This window comes from Hyperoodon ampullatus (assembly GCF_949752795.1).
Source record: "Hyperoodon ampullatus genome assembly, chromosome: 18".
NCBI lineage: Eukaryota > Metazoa > Chordata > Mammalia > Artiodactyla > Ziphiidae > Hyperoodon > Hyperoodon ampullatus.
Window position 1 is genome coordinate 13,395,456 of NC_136931.1, and position 19,293 is coordinate 13,414,748.

Genomic DNA, 19,293 nt, shown 5'->3' on the forward strand with positions numbered 1-19,293 from the left:
TTTATTTCACTTAGCATAATACCCTCTAGGTTCATCCATGTTGTTGCAAATGACAAGATTTCATTCTTTCTTATGTCTGAGTAATATTCCATTATGTGTGTGTGTATGTGTGTGTACCATGTCTTCTTTATCCATTCGTCTGTTGATGGGCACTTAGGCTGCTTCCATATCTTTGTTATTGTAAATAATGCTGCAGTGAGCATAGGGGTGCATATATCTTTTCAAATTATTGTTTTTGTTTTCCTCAGGTAAATACCCAGGAGTAGAATTGCTGAATCGTATGATAGTTCTATTTTTAAATTTTTGAAGAATCTCTGCACTGTTTCCATAGCTGTTGCATCAGTTTATCATTCCACCAACAGTGTATGAGATGACACTCTGCTCATAATTCCTATAATGCTCTTCAGAGAATTTTGTTTTCATCTCTCATTTTAAAACTCCCATGTAACAGTTGACCACACTGGGAAAACTAGGCCATAAAATTGTTAATGTGCTTTTCTTAGAGTAGAACTACCAATGTAGGACTCTTTTTTTTTTTTAATACACATTTCTTCTTTCATTTATTTATTTATTTATTTATTTAATTTTTGTCTGTGCTGGCTCTTCGTTGCTGTGCGCAGCCTTTCTCTAGTTGTGGCAAGCAGGGGCTACTCTTTGTTGTGGCGCACGGGCTTCTCATTGCGGTGGCTTCTCTTATTGTGGAGCATGGGCTCTAGGCGTGCAGGCTTCAGTAGTTGCAGCACGCAGTCTCAGTAGTTGCGGCGCGTGGGCTCTAGGGCACGTGGGCTTCAGTAGTTGTGACTTGCTGGCTCTAGAGCGCAGGCTCAGTAGTTGTGGCGCATGGGCTTAGTTGCTCCGTGGCACGTGGGATCTTCCCGGACCAGGGCTCGAACCCATGTCCCCTGCATTGGCAGGCAGATTCTTAAGCACTGCGCCACCAGGGAAGTCCCCTGTAGGACTCTTAAAAGGGCCAGATTTCCACTTGCCATGTCCCAGAGGATGTTGATATTCCATATTTCCTCCCCACCACTACCCTATTTGGAATAGACAGTGGAAGAGAAAAAAAAGAGAAAAATACGGACATGATATACGGAGGGTATATCATTAAATTTCCTCGGTGCCCCAACCGTGAAGATGTATACCAGATATTTTCGAAGGTGACTATGTTTATGTCTTAAAGTGGAATTATCTTTGTTTTTTCTTTTTTTTTTTCTTCTTTTTTGCATGTGGTACAAAATTCAAAAAGTGCAGAAGGGTATATATTGAAAGTAAATATTTTTATGTGTCCTTTCAGAGATAGTATATACAAATACAATCAAATATGTATGTCATTTATTTTGAATTCTTATTCTTCTCCTGCATGAATTGTGGACTACTAGAAAGCAGTAATGTTGCTTTTGATGTTTATTTGATTAGATTATGTGCAGAGACTGAAGGGCCAGTATTATCTTTTTTTTTTTTTTTTTTTTGCGGTAAGCGGGCCTCTCACTGTTGTGGCCTCTCCCGTTGCGGAGCACAGGCTCCGGACGCGCAGGCTCAGCAGCCATGTCTCACGGGCCCAGCCGCTCCGCGGCATGTGGGATCTTCCCGGACTGGGGCATGAACCCGCGTCCCCTGCATCGGCAGGCGGACTCTCAACCACTGCGCCACCAGGGAAGCCCCCAGTATTATCTTATATTTGCAAGGCCCTGTATAATTTTCAAAGGCCTTTTAAATAATTCTACTCATAACAGCCCTGTGAAGTACGTAAAGCAGGATTTATCTGTTTTGTAGACATGAAATTTGAAGCCTGAAGAATTATGTGACTTGATCAAGGCTTGTTATGCAATGAATATACAATGGAACTGGAATCAGAACTTAAGGTTTTTGGCTCCTAATCCAGAATTCTTTCTACCATGTTTCCTCTCAAACACGATGAAATGAGGGGATCTACTATATGGTGTCTGTTTTTATGAGGTATGAAAAATACTGTGAGTAGCTATTTCAGAAGAATTTTGGTGCTGTATTTTTGTAGTGTTGGCATAGTAGTAGTAGTCATTGCAGCCTCACAGTTCAGAGGAAATGTGTCCTTTTTGATGAATTGTCTGCAAAGTAGTTTATAAATGTTAGGCACTTTAGAGTGAATGATAATGCTCTAGGTGCCACTTTTGTAACATGAGCACCAAAACTGACTTTATCCAGGAAACTGGGCAATGAAAAACAAGGTCTTTTATCTCTTTACATCTGTGTGCCTGTCATGGCTGGAAGCCACATTGATAGACCTGTCCAAGATTCTTTCCCTTGAAGGTTAAAGGGGAATCTGGCCAAGCATTTGATAGAATGCCTGACTCTTTTTTCTTCCCCGTCCCCCCAAATTAGGACTAAATTGGATTCTGAATTTCTAAGTTGTCTCCTAGGGAGAAAAAAAAGAGTTGGTAGGAGGTAACTTTTTTCTCCTTGCTGATAGTAGGCTCTCATGAGGGTGATTTAGTTCCAGAAAAACTCATTCATTCACGATGGTGAAGTGAGGCAGAGTCCTTGCAAGGCCATAATTGGATTTTCAAGCAGTTGTCATTACAGAACCATCCCTGTATTTCTTCACTATTAGGCAGTCCCAAATGGAAGGTTGATGAAAAGGTTGAATGAGCTCTGTATGTGAAAGAAATCTCTCTAAACATTCTTTTGAGGATGACCTGTCTCCTACAGTTTATAGCTACCTTTATTTCTGATTCATAATAGAAAGATGGGGGGGGAATGGGGAAAAACTTCACATTATTTCTTATAGTACAGAAAATTACTTGGTTTTGTAATTTACTTTTTTTTGCGGTACGCGGGCCTCTCACTGTTGTGGCCTCTCCCACTGCGGAGCACAGGCTCCGGACCCGCAGGCTCAGCGGCCATGGCTCACGGGCCCAGCCGCTCCGCGGCATGTGGGATCTTCCCGGACCGGGGCACGAACCCGTGTCCCGTGCATCGGCAGGTGGACTCTCAACCACTGCGCCACCAGGGAAGCCCTGTAATTTACATTTTTAATAAACTTTGAGATTTGTAAAATGATAATCCAATGTGTATCCTTTGGGCCATAATGTAATGATGCAGTTTTTGTTCAGTAACTAGATTACTATATCCTTATTTGTCATTCCCTGCTCTGGGCGCAGAAGATGATAAATTTTATTAATTTTGAGTGTTTCCATTTGGTCATTTGAAGTAGCTTTAGAGTTTCCTTAGGCAAAAATAAGATGTAATTTGACTTCTCAAAGTGAATTTTGGGGCATAGCATCTTCATGGATATATGGATCATTCTGTCAATGAGTCAAGAGTTGCTCAGTCTTGGTGTGTGAGCTGTTGAGTCCAGTAATTAGCCAGGTTATTGTGCTTTCATATTTTTAAAATAGAGCTAAAGCCTCATTGAAGATGAATGAATTAGTACTTGACAAAGCTGCAAGTCTTGCCAGTATTTTTTATCTATGAGTAACTGTGTTACCTGAACCAGAGCAGAACCGTTTGCTAATTCCCACTATAATATAGATACAGATATGGATATATATATATATAATCAGAATTAAAGGCCATTGAGGATATTTTTCATTTTAAAGGCACAAGACAAGTAAGTCTTGACCTCATCATAGTCCCCTGACTGTCCAAGAACCAGGGTTAAATGGGCCCTAATTTGTGTGGGGGGGTCTTGCCTATTTATCTTTTATCCCTTTAAATTGTATCATGTTCCTATAGCAGTAACATTGAGTAACATTCTTGGTGTTGAGTTTTTGGGCTGTTTCTCTGAACTACACCTAAAGTAGTGCCCTGGGCAGTAGTCTGCTCCAACACCTCCGACCTGGGGAGGAATATGATGATGGTGAGAAGCCCCTTGATGTCTGTTACTCTTCGTGTTGCCAGATGGTCCTGGTACTGGACTGTCAGAGAAATTACCCATGAGTCGCCAGGATTGGTCTATGTAATTGATGCTGCCAAACACAGTCACAAATTTTGTAACACAAGTTGAAGATACTGTGTATCTTTGGAGGCCTGAAGGTGTGGAAGGACAGCACAGGAAGAAGTGTACAAAGTGTAGACTGCCACTCTTCGGCCAGTCCCCGCTGAAGAATGCTCCCATGACCTCCATTGTGGATGGAGCAGTAGTCCAGTTTGGCCAGGGCTTTGGGAAAATGAAATACATACACCCAGAAACAAGAGCCTCCTAAGAAGGTGATAATGACCAAATGGACTAAAGACATGGGCACGTTCAGCTCTGTCACTGTGTCTGCTAATGATGAAGAGGAAGAGAAGATTGAGGCTAGGGAAGTTGCTGACTTGTGTGCACAGAATGCCAAAGTGATTGAAAAACAGTTGGAACGCAAAGTCCTGAGCAACAGGCAGTTGCAAGAGCTAGCTGAACTAGAAGCCAAGAAAGCAAACATGAAAGGGACTTTGACTAACAACCAGTTCAAATGATCAGGACCTTTCTCTGAACCCAGCTGGAAGCAAACATTTAGATCAAGAGGAAAAAGCTTTTCTTAGAATACATGGACTGGTTCCTACCTTGATGCCCCAGCAGAAGGCTTTATGTTGCTTCCCTTTGATTCTCCTAGATTCATTGAGGTCTGTGAATCCATATGATCTGCTTTCTAGAAATGGATTTTTCTGAATCTTTCTGTATATAGTATATAGGTCTTCTGTACTATTTTTTGCCCCTATGATGTACACTTCTTGAGCTGTGTAAAAACTCTATGAATAGATCAGTGCTTGGGTGTCTCTCCAGTTTCTAAAGTAGCTGTTCTTATTCCTTCTTCAAAGTTAATAAATATTTAAAGATTATTAAAAAGTAATTATGCATTATTTACCTGTTGTTAACCCCACCACCCATTGGGGGAGCACAGAGGTAAATAACAGTAAATTGAAGCACCACTCTCTGCACTGAGTTTACCATAACATATTAATACGGACGATGGCAAACCACTATTGGACCAATGTTGGGATTTTATTAAAATTTTGTAGTCATCTCACCGTGTATTAGGAGATGCCAAATATGTAAGCCTAAGAATGGTCACCACAGAGTTCCTCACTTTCTCGCTCAGGTCTCTGCCTTCTGTACAGAATATACCTTTCAAACTCCTCCACACCTACTGTTCACAGCCCCTCTCATCTGCCTCAACCTAGACACAGTATTACATCACCAAATCACAGCCTCCTTTTAAGGCCGAACTCAATTGTTCCCTCCTCCATTAGACTCTCTCTGATTCTGTCATCCTAACTCATGAGGGGTCGTGGTACTTCTTTCGTTCTTTAAGATATCAGCTCCTTCAACTCCACATTCAACTTTGTGTGACCGTTAGGTACAGATTCATGTTTTACCTCCTCTACCACAGTAACTTACTTGAGAGCCAGCATCTGTAACTCTGTTTCATACCTTTTCTTTTTATCTAGCACTGAACCTGTACGTAAATCCTTTCTGAAAAGATGAATGAATGTTAAAGAATCATACAAAAGCAAAACTCTTTAGTGAATCAGAGCATGGTTGGAGGGCATGAAGCTTATGTTTATCACTGTTCTTTTGGAAAAACAATACTTAGCAGCTATCCTGGGTACAAATAAAAATTAATTCTGGGGAACTTCCCTGGTGGTGCAGTGGTTAAGAATCCGCCTGCCAATGTAGGGGACATGGGTTCAAGACCTGGTCTGGGAAGATCCCACATGCTGCGGAACAACTAAGCCCGTGCACCACAACTACTGAACCTATGCTCTAGAGCCCACGAGCCACAGCTACTGAAGCCTGCGCGCCTAGAGCCCATGCTCTGCAACAAGAGAAGCCACCGCAATGAGAAGCCTCTGCACCAGAACGAAGAGTAGCCCCCGCTCGCCGCAACTAGAGAAAGCCCGCACACAGCAATGAAGACCCAATGCAGCCATAAATAAATAAATAAATAAATAAATTTAAGAATTAATTCTGACTAAGCCAGAATAAGGCACTAAAGGAACTTAGTTATGAATCTGACTGAGGGTTAATATTCAGTTTACTTTCCCTTGCTCAGGGAACGTTTACCCAGACTAAACAATTGAGTTTATCTAATCATTACCAACTATATTATTTTCAGTGTGCTTTTTTTGGTGGGCAAGAGTGAAGTGGTTTGGGCCAAGTTAATAAATGAATTGCTCATATGATTGGAAGTTTACGGGGTTCTTAATGTATAAACTCCCAGAAGAAAAATTTACTTACTACTGTAGCAGAATGTTTCTAATCAGAAGGAGGCATCAGGCTGTTGCCCAGCCTTTAGATTTTTGCAAGGCCGTGAAAGCACCAATGCTACTGATTTTTTTGTTTTGTGTTGTTTTTTTGTTTTCTCTTAGTGATTAATAAACAGAGTCTATTGCCACTTAATTTAGTATCAGGTGTGATCTGGTGGGTAGTTCAACTTCAATGGATGTGACTGTAGAATGTTTCATATTTTAGACACAGTCTAATTCCCAAGATTTCTGTTTCAGAAACTGGGACAACTTCCAAGTTAGTTTTGTGAATCCTTTAATTTTTCCTGCCAGACTCATTAACTCAGCCTGTTCGCCTTTGGGGAAATCGTAGTTCCAGACTTCTACTCTTTGTAAAAATCATCGTCTTAAGTGAATGTGATGGTTGAATTAATTGAGAACATTGAGACTCAGGCTTTTCAGCAGTATATTCTGAAACCTGTTTGTTCTGACTTTGACCAGCAGAGAATGATTAAGATGAAGTAGTAGGAAACCATAATCATAATACAAAAATTACCTGCATTAAAAGGTGTGGAATTCAACAAATACTCTATTTTTGTGTTCCACATCTCAGCTTTTATAGACTCAGAAAGCTGGAAAGAATCTTGACCATCTTAGACCCATGTTTCTTTTTTTTTTAAACCATAGTGTGCATTTATTTTAAAAAATCCAAATATAAGTGGACCCATGCAATTCAAACCCATGTTGTTCAAGGGTCAACTGTACTTCAGTGCATTGTTGGCTTTGATTATTATTCTGAAGACTGCCATAGTATTGTCTTGAAGGCTGTCCAGTGTTCTTTTTTTTTAACTTTTTATTTTATATTAGAGTATAGTTGATTAACAATGTTATGCTAGTTTCAGGTGTACAGCAAAGTGATTCAGTTATACATATACAGGTATCTATGCTTTTTCAAAGTCTTTTCCCATTTATGTTGTTATATAATATTGAGCAAAGTTCCCTGTGCTATACAAGAGGTCCTTGTTAGTTATCCATTTTTTAATTTTTATTTTTACTTATTTATTTACGTATTTATTTATGGCTGGGATGGGTCTTGGTTGCTGCATGCGGGCTTTCTCTAGTTGCGGCAAGCGGGGGCTACCCTTCCTTGTGGTGTGCGGGCTTCTTATTGCGTTGGTTTCTCTTGTTGCGGAGCACTGGCTCTAGGTGTCCGGGCTTCAGTAGTTGTAGCACATGGGTTTCAGTAGTTGTGGCTTGCAGGCTCTAGAGCGCAGGCTCAGTAGTTGTGGCGCACAGGCTTAGTTGCTCTGTGACATGTGGGATCTTCCTGGACCAGGGCTCGAACCTGTGTCCCCTGCATTGGCAGGCGGATTCTTAACCACTGCACCACCAGGGAAGTCCCTGGTTACCCATTTTAAATATAGCAGTGTGTACATGTCAATCCCAAACTGCCTAGCTATCCCTCGCCCTATCCCCCCTGGTAACCATAAATTTGTTCTCTAAGTCTGTGAGTCTGTATCTGTTTTGTATCTCTATTTTGTGTCTTTTTTTTTTTTAGATTCCGCATATAAGCAATATCATGCTATATCTCTCTTTCTGACTTACTTATGGACTTTTTGAGATTATGATGACAGCTGTGGATTCTCTTCTCAGGAAAATATACTTGCACACAGAAGTTTGTATTCAGTTTCAGGACAATCTCACTCCTAAGTCTGTCATGGATCCTAGGTGGTGAAATCCCTGTTATAGTCCAAAGCCTGTCCTTGGGGGTCTAGAGAAGTGACACATCTAAAATCACAGAGCTTCTAGGGACTTCCCTGGTGGTCCAGTGGTAAAGAATCCACCTTCCAATGCAGGGGATGTGGGTTCAATCCCTGGTCAGGGAACTAAAATCCCACATACCATGGGGCAGCTGAGCCTGTGCGCCACAACTACTGAGCCTGCGTGCCTCAACTAGACAGCCCAAGTGCCACAAACTACAGATCCCATGCACCCTGGAGCCTGCGCACCACAACTAGAGAGAGAAAACCCTCAAGCCACAACTAGAGAGAAGCCCATGTGCCACAACTAAGACCCGACACAGCCAAAAAAAATAAAGGAGAAAATAAATAAATAAAATAATAAATAAATAAACATCACAGAGCTTCTATAGCTAAATACTTCTGCTAGTCTATTATTCTTTCTCCACAGTTCTATCCCTTAAAGCCCATACTGAGTTTATAGAACTTAGAGGAAGGGCTAGGGGTATTAAGCCTTAAAATCAACTGTTTCAGCTTAACTTAGCCAATTAGGAGATTAAAGTACAATATACCCCAAACATTTAAGTCATTGATTTAGAAAAGCCAAATGAACTAAGCAAAGTTTTTTTTATAACCTGTTGTGGTTATTCGAAGAGCTAATCCAGATCCCTAGTTGATCTAATTACCAGTTTCTTACCCAAGCTGCGGGCATCTGAATTCATTAAACAAATCAGTCTAGAGCACTAGTTCTGTTTATTCATCCTGTCTACCTTTCTTTGGTTTTTGGGGGATTGGTTGCTTTGTTTGTTTGTTTGTTTTTAACATCTATATTGGAGTATAATTGCTTTACAGTGTGTGTTAGTTTCTGCTATGTAACAATCAGCTATATGTATGCATATATCCCCATATCCCCTCCATCTTGCATCTCCCTCCCACCCTTCCTATCGCACCCTCCCTATCCCACCCCTCTGGGTGGTCACAAAGCACTGAGCTGATCTCCCTGTGTGATGCAGCTGCTTCCCACTAGCTATCTATTTTACATTTGGTACTGTATACATGTCATTGCTACTCTCTCACTTCGTCCCAGCTTACCCTTCCCCCTCCCTGTGTCCTCAAGTCCATTCTCTATGTCTGTGTCTTTGTTCCTGTCCTGTCCCTAGGTTCGTCAGAACCAATTTTTTTTTTTGAGATTCCATAAATATGTTAGCAACGGTATTTGTTTTTCTCTTTCTGACTTACTTCACTCTGTATGACTGTCTCTAGGTTCATCCACCTCACTACAAATAACTCAATTTTGTTTCTTTTTATGGCTGAGTAATATTCCATTGTATATATGTGCCACATCTTCTTTATCCATTCATCTGTCAGTGGACACTTAGGTTGCTTCCATGTCCTGGCTATTGTAAATAGTGCTGCAATGAACATTGTGGTACATGACTCTTTTTGAATTATCATTTTCTCAGGGTATATGTCCAGTAGTGGGATTGCTGGGTCATATGGTAGTTCTAGTTTTAGTTTTTTAAGGAATCTCCATACTGTTTTCCATAGCGGCTGTATCAATTTACATTCCCACCAACAGTGCAAGAGGGTTCCCTTTTCTCCACACCCTCTCCAGCATTTATTGTTTGTAGGTTTTTTGATGATGGCCATTCTGACTGGTGTGAGGTGATACCTCATTGTACTTTTGATTTGCATTTCTGTAATAATTAGTGATATTGAGCATCTTTTTATGTGTTTGTTGGCCATCTATCTGTATGTCTTCTTTGGAGAAATGTCTGTTTAGGTCTTCTGCCCATTTTTGGATTGGGTTGTTTGTTTTTTTGATATTGAGCTGCATGAGCTGCTTGTATATTTTGGATTAATCCTTTGTCAGTTGCTTCATTTGCAAATATTTTCTCCCATTCTGAGGGTTGTCTTTTTGTCTTTTTTATGGTTTCCTTTGCTTTGCAAAAGCTTTTAAGTTTCATTAGGTCCCATTTGTTTATTTTTGTTTTTATTTCCATTTCTCTAGGAGGTGGGTCAAAAAGGACCTTGCTGTGATTTATGTCATAGAGTGTTCTGCCTATGTTTTCTTCTAAGAGTTTGATAGTGTCTGGCCTTACATTTAGGTCTTTAATCCATTTTGAGTTTCTTTTTGTGTATGGTGTTAGGAAGTGTTCTAATTTCATTCTTTTACATGTAGCTGTCCAGTTTTCCCAGCACCACTTATTGCAGAGGCTGTGTTTTCTCCATTGTATACTCTTGCCTTCTTTATCAAAGATAAGGTGACCATATGTGTGTGGGTTTATCTCTGGGCTTTCTGTCCTGTTCCATTGATCTATATTTCTGTTTTTGTGCCAGTACCGTATTGTCTTGATTACTGTAGCTTTGTAGTATAGTCTGAAGTCAGGGAGCCTGATTCCTCCAGCTCCGTTTTTCTTTCTCAAGATTGCTTTGGCTCTTCAGGGTCTTTTGTGTTTCCATACAAATTGTGCAATTTTTTGTTCTAGGTCTGTGAAAAATGCCGTTGGTGGTTTGATAGGGATTGCATTGAATCTGTAGATGGCTTTGGGCAGTATAGTCATTTTCACAATGTTGATTCTTCCAGTCCAAGAACATGGTATATCTCTCCATCTGTTTGTGTCATCTTTAATTTCTTTCATCAGTGTCTTATAGTTTTCTTCATACAGGTCTTTTGTCTCCTTAGGTAGGTTTATTCCTAGGTATTTTATTCTTCTTGTTTTAATGGTAAATAGGAGTGTTTCCTTAATTTCTCTTTCAGATTTTTCATCATTAGTGTATAGGAATGCAAGCGATTTCTGTGCATTAATTTTGTATCCTGCTACTTTACTAAATTCATTAATTAGCTCTAGAAGTTTTTGATAGAGTCTTTAGGATTCTCTATGTATAGTATCATGTCATCTGCAACAGTGACAGCTTTACTTCTTCTTTTCTGATTTGGATTCCTTTTATTTCTTTTTCTTCTCTGATTGCTGTGGCTAAAACTTCCAAAACTATGTTGAATAATAGTGGTGAGAGTGGGCAACCTTGTCTTGTTCCTGATCTTAGTGGAAATGATTTCAGTTTTTCACCATTGAGAATGATGTTGGCTGTGGGCTTGTCATATATGGCGTTTATTATGTTGAGGTAGGTTCCCTCTATGCATACTTTCTGGAGGGTTTTTATCATAAATGGGTGTTGAATTTTGTCAAAAGCTTTTTCTGCATCTATTGAGATGATCATGTGGTTTTTCTCCTTCAGTTTGTTAATATGGTGTATTACATTGATTGATTTGCGTATATTGAAGAATCCTTGCATTCCTGGGATAAACCCCACTTGATCATGGTGTATGATCCTTTTTTTTGTTTTTTTTTAATTTATTTTTTTATATTTATTTATTTTTGTCTGCGTCGGGTCTTTGTTGCTGTGCGCAGGCTCTCTCTAGTTGCTGTGAGTGGGGGCTACTCTTTGTTGCAGTGTATGTGCCTCTCACTACAGTGGCTTTTCCTGTTGCAGAGCATGGGCTCCAGGTGCGCGGGCCTCAGCAGCCACGGCACACAGGCTCAGCACTTGTGGCTCGTGGGCTCCAGAGCGCAAGCCCAGGTGTTGTGGCACATGGGCCAGTTGCTCCATGGCATGTGGGATCCTCCCGAGCCAGGGATTGAACCCGTGTTCCTGCATTGGCAGGCAGATTCCTAACCATTGAGCCACCAGGGAAGTCCCTGTATGATCCTTTTAATGTGCTGTTGGATTCTGTTTGCTAGTATTTTGTTGAGGGTTTTTGCGTCTCTGTTCATCAGAGATATTGGCCTGTAGTTTTCTTTTTTTGTGACATCTTTGGTTTTGGTATCAGGGTGATGGTGGCCTCATAGAATGAGTTTGGGAGTGTTCCTCCCTCTGCTATATTTTGGAAGAGTTTGAGAAGGATAGGTGTTAGCTCTTCTCTAAATGTTTGATAGAATTTGCCTGTGAAGCCATCTGGTCCTGGGCTTTTGTTTGTTGGAAGATTTTTAATCACAGTTTCAATTTCAGTCCTTGTGATTGGTCTGTTTATATTTCCTGTTTCTTCCTGTTTCAGTGTAGGAAGGTTGTGCTTTTCTAAGAATTTGTCCATTTCTTCCAGGTTGTCCATTTTATTGGCATATAGTTGCTTGTAGTAATCTCTCAGGATCCTTTGTATTTCTGCAGTGTCCGTTGTTACTTCTCCTTTTTCATTTCTAATTCTGTTGATTTGAGTCTTCCTTTTTTTCTTGATGAGTCTGGCTAATGGTTTATCAATTTTGTTTATCTTCTCAAAGAACCAGGTTTTAGTTTCATTGATCTTTTCTGTTGTTTCCTTTTATTTCTGATCTGATCTTTATGATTTCTTTCCTTCTGCTAACTTTGGTTTTTTTTGGGGTTTTTTTTGTGGTACAGGGGCCTCTCACTGTTGTGGCCTCTCCCGTTGTGGAGCACAGGCTCCGGACGTACAGGCCCAGTATCCATGGCTCATGGGCCCAGCCGCTCTGCGGCATGTGGGATCTTCCCAGACCGGGGCACGAACCCGTGTCCCCTGCATCGGTAGGCAGACTCTCAACCACTGCACCACCAGGGAAGCCCTAACTTTGGTTTTTGTTGTTGTTCTTTCTCTAATTGCTTTAGGTGTAAGGTTAGGTTGTTTATTTGAGATTCTTCTTATTTCTTGAGGTAGGATTGTATTGCTATAAACTTCCCTCTTAGAACTGCTTTTGCTGCATCCCATAGGTTTTGGGTCATCATGTTTTCATTGTTATTTGTTTCTAGGTACTTTTTTGATTTCCTCTTTGATTTCTTTTTTTTTTTTTTTTTTTTGCGGTATGCGGACCTCTCACTGTTGTGGCCTCTCCCGTTGCGGAGCACAGGCTCTGGACGCTCAGGCTCAGCGGCCATGGCTCACGGGCCCAGCCGATGTGGGATCTTCCCGGACCGGGGCACGAACGCGTATCCCCTGCATCGGCAGGTGGACTCTTAACCACTGTGCCACCAGTGAAGCCCTCCTCTTTGATTTCTTCAGTGATCTCTTGGTTATTAAGTAGTGTATTCTTTAGCCTCCATGTGTTTGTATTTTTTACACTTTTTTCCTGTAATTGGTATCTAATCTCATAGCATTGTGGTTACAAGAGATACTTGATACGATTTCAATTTTCTTAAATTTACCAAGGCTTGATTTGTGACCCAAGATATGGTCTATCCTGGAGAATGTTCCATGAGCACTTGAGAAGAAAGTGTATTCTGTTGTTTTTGGATGGAATGTGCTATAAATATCAATTAAGTCCATCTTGTTTAATGTGTCATTTAAGCTTGTGTTTCCTTATTTATTTTCATTCTGGATGGTCTGTCCATTGGTGAAAGTGGGGTGTCCCCACTTAAAGTCCCCTACTATTATTTTGCTACTGTCCATTTCCCCTTTTATGGCTGTTATTAACATTTGCCTTATGTGTTGAGGTGCTCCTATGTTGGGTGCATAAATATTTACAATTCTTATGTCTTCTTGTTGGATTGATCCCTTGATCATTATGTAGTGTCCTTCTTTGTCTCTTGTAATAATCTTTATTTTAAAGTCTATTTTGTCAGATATGAGAATTGCTACTCCAGCTTTCTTTTGATTTCCATTTGAATGGAATCTTTTTCCATCCTCTCACTTTCAGTCTGTATGCGTCCCTAGGTCTGAAGTGGTGTCTTGTAGACAGCATATGTATGGGTCTTGTTTTTGTATCCATTCAGCCAGTCTGTGTCTTTTGGTTGGAGCATTTAATCCATTTACATTTAAGATAATTATTGATATGTATGTTCCTATTACCATTTTCTTAATTGTTTTGGGCTTGTTATTGTAGGTCTTTTTCTTCTCTTGTGTTTCCTGCCTAGAGAAGTTCCTTTAGCATTTGTTGTAAAGCTGGTTTGGTGGTGTTGAATTCTCTTAACTTTTGCTTATCTGTAAAGGTTTTAATTTCTCCATCAAATCTGAATGAGATCCTTGCTGGGTAGAGTAATCTTGGTTGTAGGTTTTTCCCTTTCATCACTTTAAATACGTCCTGCCACTCCCTTCTGGCTTGCAGAGTTTCTGCTAAAAAATCAGCTGTTAACCTTATGGGGATTCCCTTGTATGTTAATTGTTGCTTTTCCCTTGCTGCTTTTAATATTTTTTCTTTGTATTTAATTTTTAAAATAAATTTATCTTATTTATTTATTATTGGCTGCGTTGGGTCTTCGTTGCTGCCTGCGGGCTTTTTCTAGTTGCGGTGAGCAGGGGCTACTCTTCATTGCAGTGCGTGGCCTTCTCATTGCAGTGGCCTCTCTTGTTGCCGAGCTCAGGCTATAAGCATGCGGGCTTCAGTAGTTGTGGCCCGTGGGCTCTAGAGCGCAGGCTCGGTAGTTGTGGCATATGGGCTTAGTTGCTTCGCGTCATGTGGTATCTTCCCAGACCAGGGCTTGAACCCATGTCCCCTGCATTGGCAGGCGGATTCTTAACCACTGAGCCACCAGGGAAACCTGTTGTATTTAATTTTTGATAGTTTAATATGTGTCTCTGCATGTTTCTCTTTGGGTTTATCCTGTATGGTAGTCCCTGTGCTTCCTGGACTTGATTCTCTATTTCCTTTCCCATGTTAAGGAAGTTTTCAACTATAATCTCTTCAAATATTTTCTCAGACACTTTCTTTTTCTTGTCTTCTCCTGGGACCCCTATAATTTGAATGTTGGTGCATTTACTGTTGTCCCAGAGGTCTCTGAGGCTGTCCTCAATTCTTTTCATTCTTTTTTCTTTATTCTGCTCCCTGGCAGTTATTTCCACCATTTTATCTTCCAGCTCACTTATCTGTCCTTCTGCCTCATTTATTCTGCTATTGACTCCTTCTAGAGTATTTTTAATTTCAGTAATTGTGTTGTTCATCACTGTTTGTTTGCTCTTTAGTTCTTCTAGATCCTTGTTAAATGTTTCTTGTATTTTCTTCATTCTGTTTCTGAGATTTTGGATCATCTTTACTATCATTATTCATTCTTTTTCAGGTAGGTTACCTAGTTCATCTTCATTTATTTGGTCTTGTAGGTTTTTACCTTGCTCCTTCATCTGTAATATATTCTTTTGTCATTTCATTTTTTTTTTTTGATGGGTGGTGCTGTAGTCCTGTCTTACTGGTTGTTTGGCCTGAGACGTCCAGCACTGCAGTTTGCAGGCAGTTAGATAGAGCTGGATCTTGGTGCTGAGATGAGGACCTCCGGGAGGCCTCACTCCAATTGATATTCCCTGGGGTCTGAGGTTCCCTCTTAGTCCGGTGGTTTGGACTCGGAGCTCCCACCACAGGAGCTCATGCACGACCTCCAGCCTGGGAACCAAGATCCCGCAAGTTTCATGGCGTGGTGAAAGAAAAAAAAAAAAAAAAACGAAGAAAGAAAGAAAAAAAATAGCTGTACAATATCAAAGAATAAGAAACAAAATAAAATTAGAAAGATAAAAAATATATTAGGAAAAATAAAACTATAATTGAAACAACTGCAGTAAGGTAAAATAAAACCACAGCAGAAAAAAGAAAAGAAAGAGGGAGGAGGGCAACAAGCCAAAAGGAGAGACCACTAACAAAGTATAAAAAATAAAATAAAATTAGAAAAGTAAAAGATATTAGGCAAAATAAAAATATAAAAGAATCAACAACAATGAATCAACAAGGTATAACAGAACCCCAATCTAAAAGAGGAAAAAAGAAAAGAAAAAAAAAAAGAAAAGGCTATGGGGGTGGAGTTTAGGAGCAGGTGGAACTTAGGCAGGGGTGGGGTTTTGGGTGGGGCGGGGCCTAGGCAGGTAGTGGGGTGAAGTTTGAGCGTGGAGTGGGGCCTAGCGGGCATGTTCAAGTGTGGGGTGGGGCCTCTGCTTAGGACCTGGGGAAGGGGAGAGGCAGCACATCCAAAGGAGGGCCTCTGGCCGGAGTCTGGAGGTAGGGCCCTGAGTGAGGGTGTGTGGGTGGGGTTTAGGCCCAGCTCATTGGACGGGGTCTCCCAGTGTAGAGGTGGGGCCCTGGGTGGGGGTGTAGGGGCGGGGCTTGGGCTCTGTGCGCAGGAGGGAGGCTCCAAGGACAGAGGACTAGGCCCGGGAGCCCAACAGCCTTCCCGGTGCCTAAGTGGACAGGGAATGCACTGGCCGCGTTCCCTTCCATTCCTCTGTGCCCCTCCCCCACCTTCTCTCCCAGGTTCTCCCCCCCTAACGGGGGGTGGGTACCGCTTGGTGTAGGAGCTCCTCACCTCCCCCAGCCACCCCTCAGGGGTGCCGGTCCTGGAGGTCCGGCCTTTACTTTTACTCCGCCTTGCCTTCCTCCAACTCCCTCAGGACCTGCGCAGCTGGAGGGGGCCTCTGTGGGCCGAGGATCAGGCCTGGGTCTTCAGCAGGCTCCCGGGGGCCCAAGTGGGCATGGTAAACCTGGCCATGCTCCCTTTTGATCCTCTGCCCTCCCAGTGGTTCCCCAATTTCCCCTTTCGGGCGTGGGGTCCCTTCCCCCCCACAGTCACCCCTCAGGGGTGCAAGTCCCATCCCGCCTCCACTTCTCCTCCCCCTTCACTACCCCCACGCCCCACGTCCTACCCAGTCACTGGGGGTTCCTCCCGTCCCCTTAGGTGTCTGTGGTCCCCCACCAGTGCCTGGTAGGTGCCCTAGTTGTGAGGAGACGCGAATTCTGCGTCCTCCTAGTACGCCATCTTGATTCCGCCCCGTTTGTTTTTAATTGGCCTGGCATGTGGGACCTTAGTCCCCCAACCAGGGATCAAACCCATGCCCCCTGCATTGGGAGCTCAGAGTCTTAACCTCTGGACCCCACGAAGTCCCTGTCTACCTTTCTTTTTCTTGTACCTCCCAGAGGCCCCCCATCATTGTGCTCACCCTGACCTACTGGCTCTTTTTCGGGAGTATCAAGGTGAAAGCATCACAATAAGCATGGTTGTCATTTACTGTCATTAGGTAAATTCCAGTTTTGTTGTCTCCTAGCAATGTACCTTTGGTTACATGACTTGGTTTCTCTGTATTTCAATATCTTTATCTGTAAATTGGATGCAATACCATTTTTTTTGCAATCTATCATGTTGTAGGAAATGAATGTAGCACCTAGCTCAATTCGTTGACAACTTCTGCTGTTTTCTGCTACACCCGTCAGATTCTTTATTGGAGTCAGGCAGGTGTCTCCAAGTACTCAGGGCTTGTCTCTCCTACAGTGCTATTGCTGCTTCATTTATTCAGCATTAACTGAGTTCCTTCTCTATTTTAGTCACTGCTGTGTTTGGTTGGGGGGATGCTTCACATTTTCTTCTTTTTCTCTTTCCTCTATTCATAATCATTTCTTTTTTGATATTAATATATGTAACTTCAGCAGTCTCTTTTCCAAAATTTGATCATTAACTTAACAGAAAGTTATTTGTGAGGCTTTTCATAAATTTTTCTCCTCCCAGTTTTCCATTGTTAAGAGGACAATTATTTTAATTCCAAAGAGGAGACATTTGATGTAAGAGTCTTTTCAAAGTCCAGATTTCTATCTCCAGAGTAATAGAGAGCAGCTAATAATGTGGCAAAGCTTAGCTTCTAATTTACTGCTTCCACAGCAAAGAACCTTTACTTTGCCTCTGATTTGAAGGGGTAGGGATGGGGGTAGGACTCCTAAACTGGTGAGAAGAAAGGTTTCAACTCTCAGTTTTCTATCTTGATCATGTTCTTCTTATCATTTGAAAAATTATTAAGCATACTCTAGTAGATATATATTCATAAAATATTAATTATTCTAACATATATTATAAAAACATTAAAGTATAAGTTAAAGCATGAGCTTTTCAAAAAAGAGAGGTTCCATTATTTTCTTCCTGAGCCCCAGGGGATCATCTAACTTGCATCCCCTTTGGAAATCATTCTTCTGTCTAAACCTTCAGGCCTAGCTCAAGTCCCTGCTCTTGCTTACTTGCTTGATTTCACCATTTTATTTCTGTAACTGGATTGTAAACTACCTGAGGTTAGGGACAATTTGTGTCTTACCTTTCTTCTGTATCCCACAACAATGCCTAGCACAGTTTTGGGTACTTCATAATTATTCAGTATTTACTTGTTGATTGATTTCTTGGAATCATTTCAGAGTATTATTTCACTGATTGTTAATAAAAGGAAAAAATCCTCAGCCTTTTTTTAACCTTAGTAGTTCTGGTGTTAGTCCTCAATACTATTCGTATTCTAAGATTAAAGATCATGAAGCCTATTTACATTTACAGATTTGCAGAAATAGATACGTCTGATGAAGTGACTTGATTGGGACCTCATGGCCATGGTGTAGGCTCAGAACCAGACCTGTGTCAGCACCCATGTTTGTTTTTGTTCCTTGAAATTTCTGTCTTTTAGTTTCTTATCAAATGGCTGAGTGCCAAACCATAGCATTTTCTCTTTATACTTTCTCTAAAGTTAGTTTGTGCTGGCATTATTCATGTCCCCACTGTTTACGTATACTACTTTATATTTTATATTCTGCAAGTCTCTGTTCTGTTCCTCTGAACCACTACTTTGTCCTTTGATTCTAAAAGCTCTTTTAAATTTATAAGAGTAATTATTCATAATTACACTTAGAAATTCTTTATAGCTGTTCAGTTCAGTGAATCTCAGTGGCTTAACATCATAACCTTGTTCTCATAGCACTCCTATATTGTCTTCTCTTTGTGGGTAGAAAAACTAAATCTAGAAAGAAAAAAAATAAGCCAGTTTATTGTCAATTGCAAACTGATACAACGAGAGAGATGAAAACCAAACACTGACCTCCACATTTGCAGTTCACGTATGTCTCTGTGGACTGTGTCATTCCTTCATAAAAGGTGTAGTACTCTGTACTTACTAATATAATTCACTAAATTAAATCATTGCAGTTACCAATTACAACTTAAAGGTTTTGAGATTTTTCTTATTTCATTTGCCTGATGGGCTTATTAGTCATTTTTTTCTTCATTACAAACACCCTCAAAATTTCAAGGGCTTATAATGACAAATATTTATTCTTCTCGCTCATGGCTGCGCAGGTCAGTTAGGGTGGCTGTGCGCTGGGCTGCGGGTTAGGTTTAGGTCTGCGCGTGTCTCTCCTTTTCCTTGTACTAGCAGCTCTCTGTACATGTTGTTCGCATCAGGAATGTCAGGAGTGCGAGAGTACAAGCCAAACCACCCAAGCACATTTAAAGCCTCTTCTCATATTATGCCTGCTAAAATCCCATTGGCCAGAGCAAGTCAGTGGCCTAACCTAACATCAGTGGAGCGGGGTATATACTCATTCCACAGCAGGAGGCTCTGCAGAGTTACAGAGCGAAGGATCTGGGTATCAAATCCTACTAAAGAAGAGTAGAAAACTGGGGGAAATAATCCATTCTATCACTGTAGGAA

At 41.1% G+C, this 19,293-nt stretch overlaps 1 protein-coding gene and 1 pseudogene across 2 annotated transcripts in view; both read left to right on the top strand.

The window, feature by feature from the left end:
• Positions 1–19,293, top strand: part of GLG1 (golgi glycoprotein 1) — a gene marked incomplete at its 5' end in the record, with an annotated part of 144,002 nt that overhangs the window by 59,569 nt on the left and 65,140 nt on the right. The window lies entirely within an intron of this gene.
• On the top strand, positions 3,767–4,431 carry LOC307066195 (STING ER exit protein-like; annotated as a pseudogene). The gene has a single exon. The product of its transcript is annotated as an STING ER exit protein-like (transcript).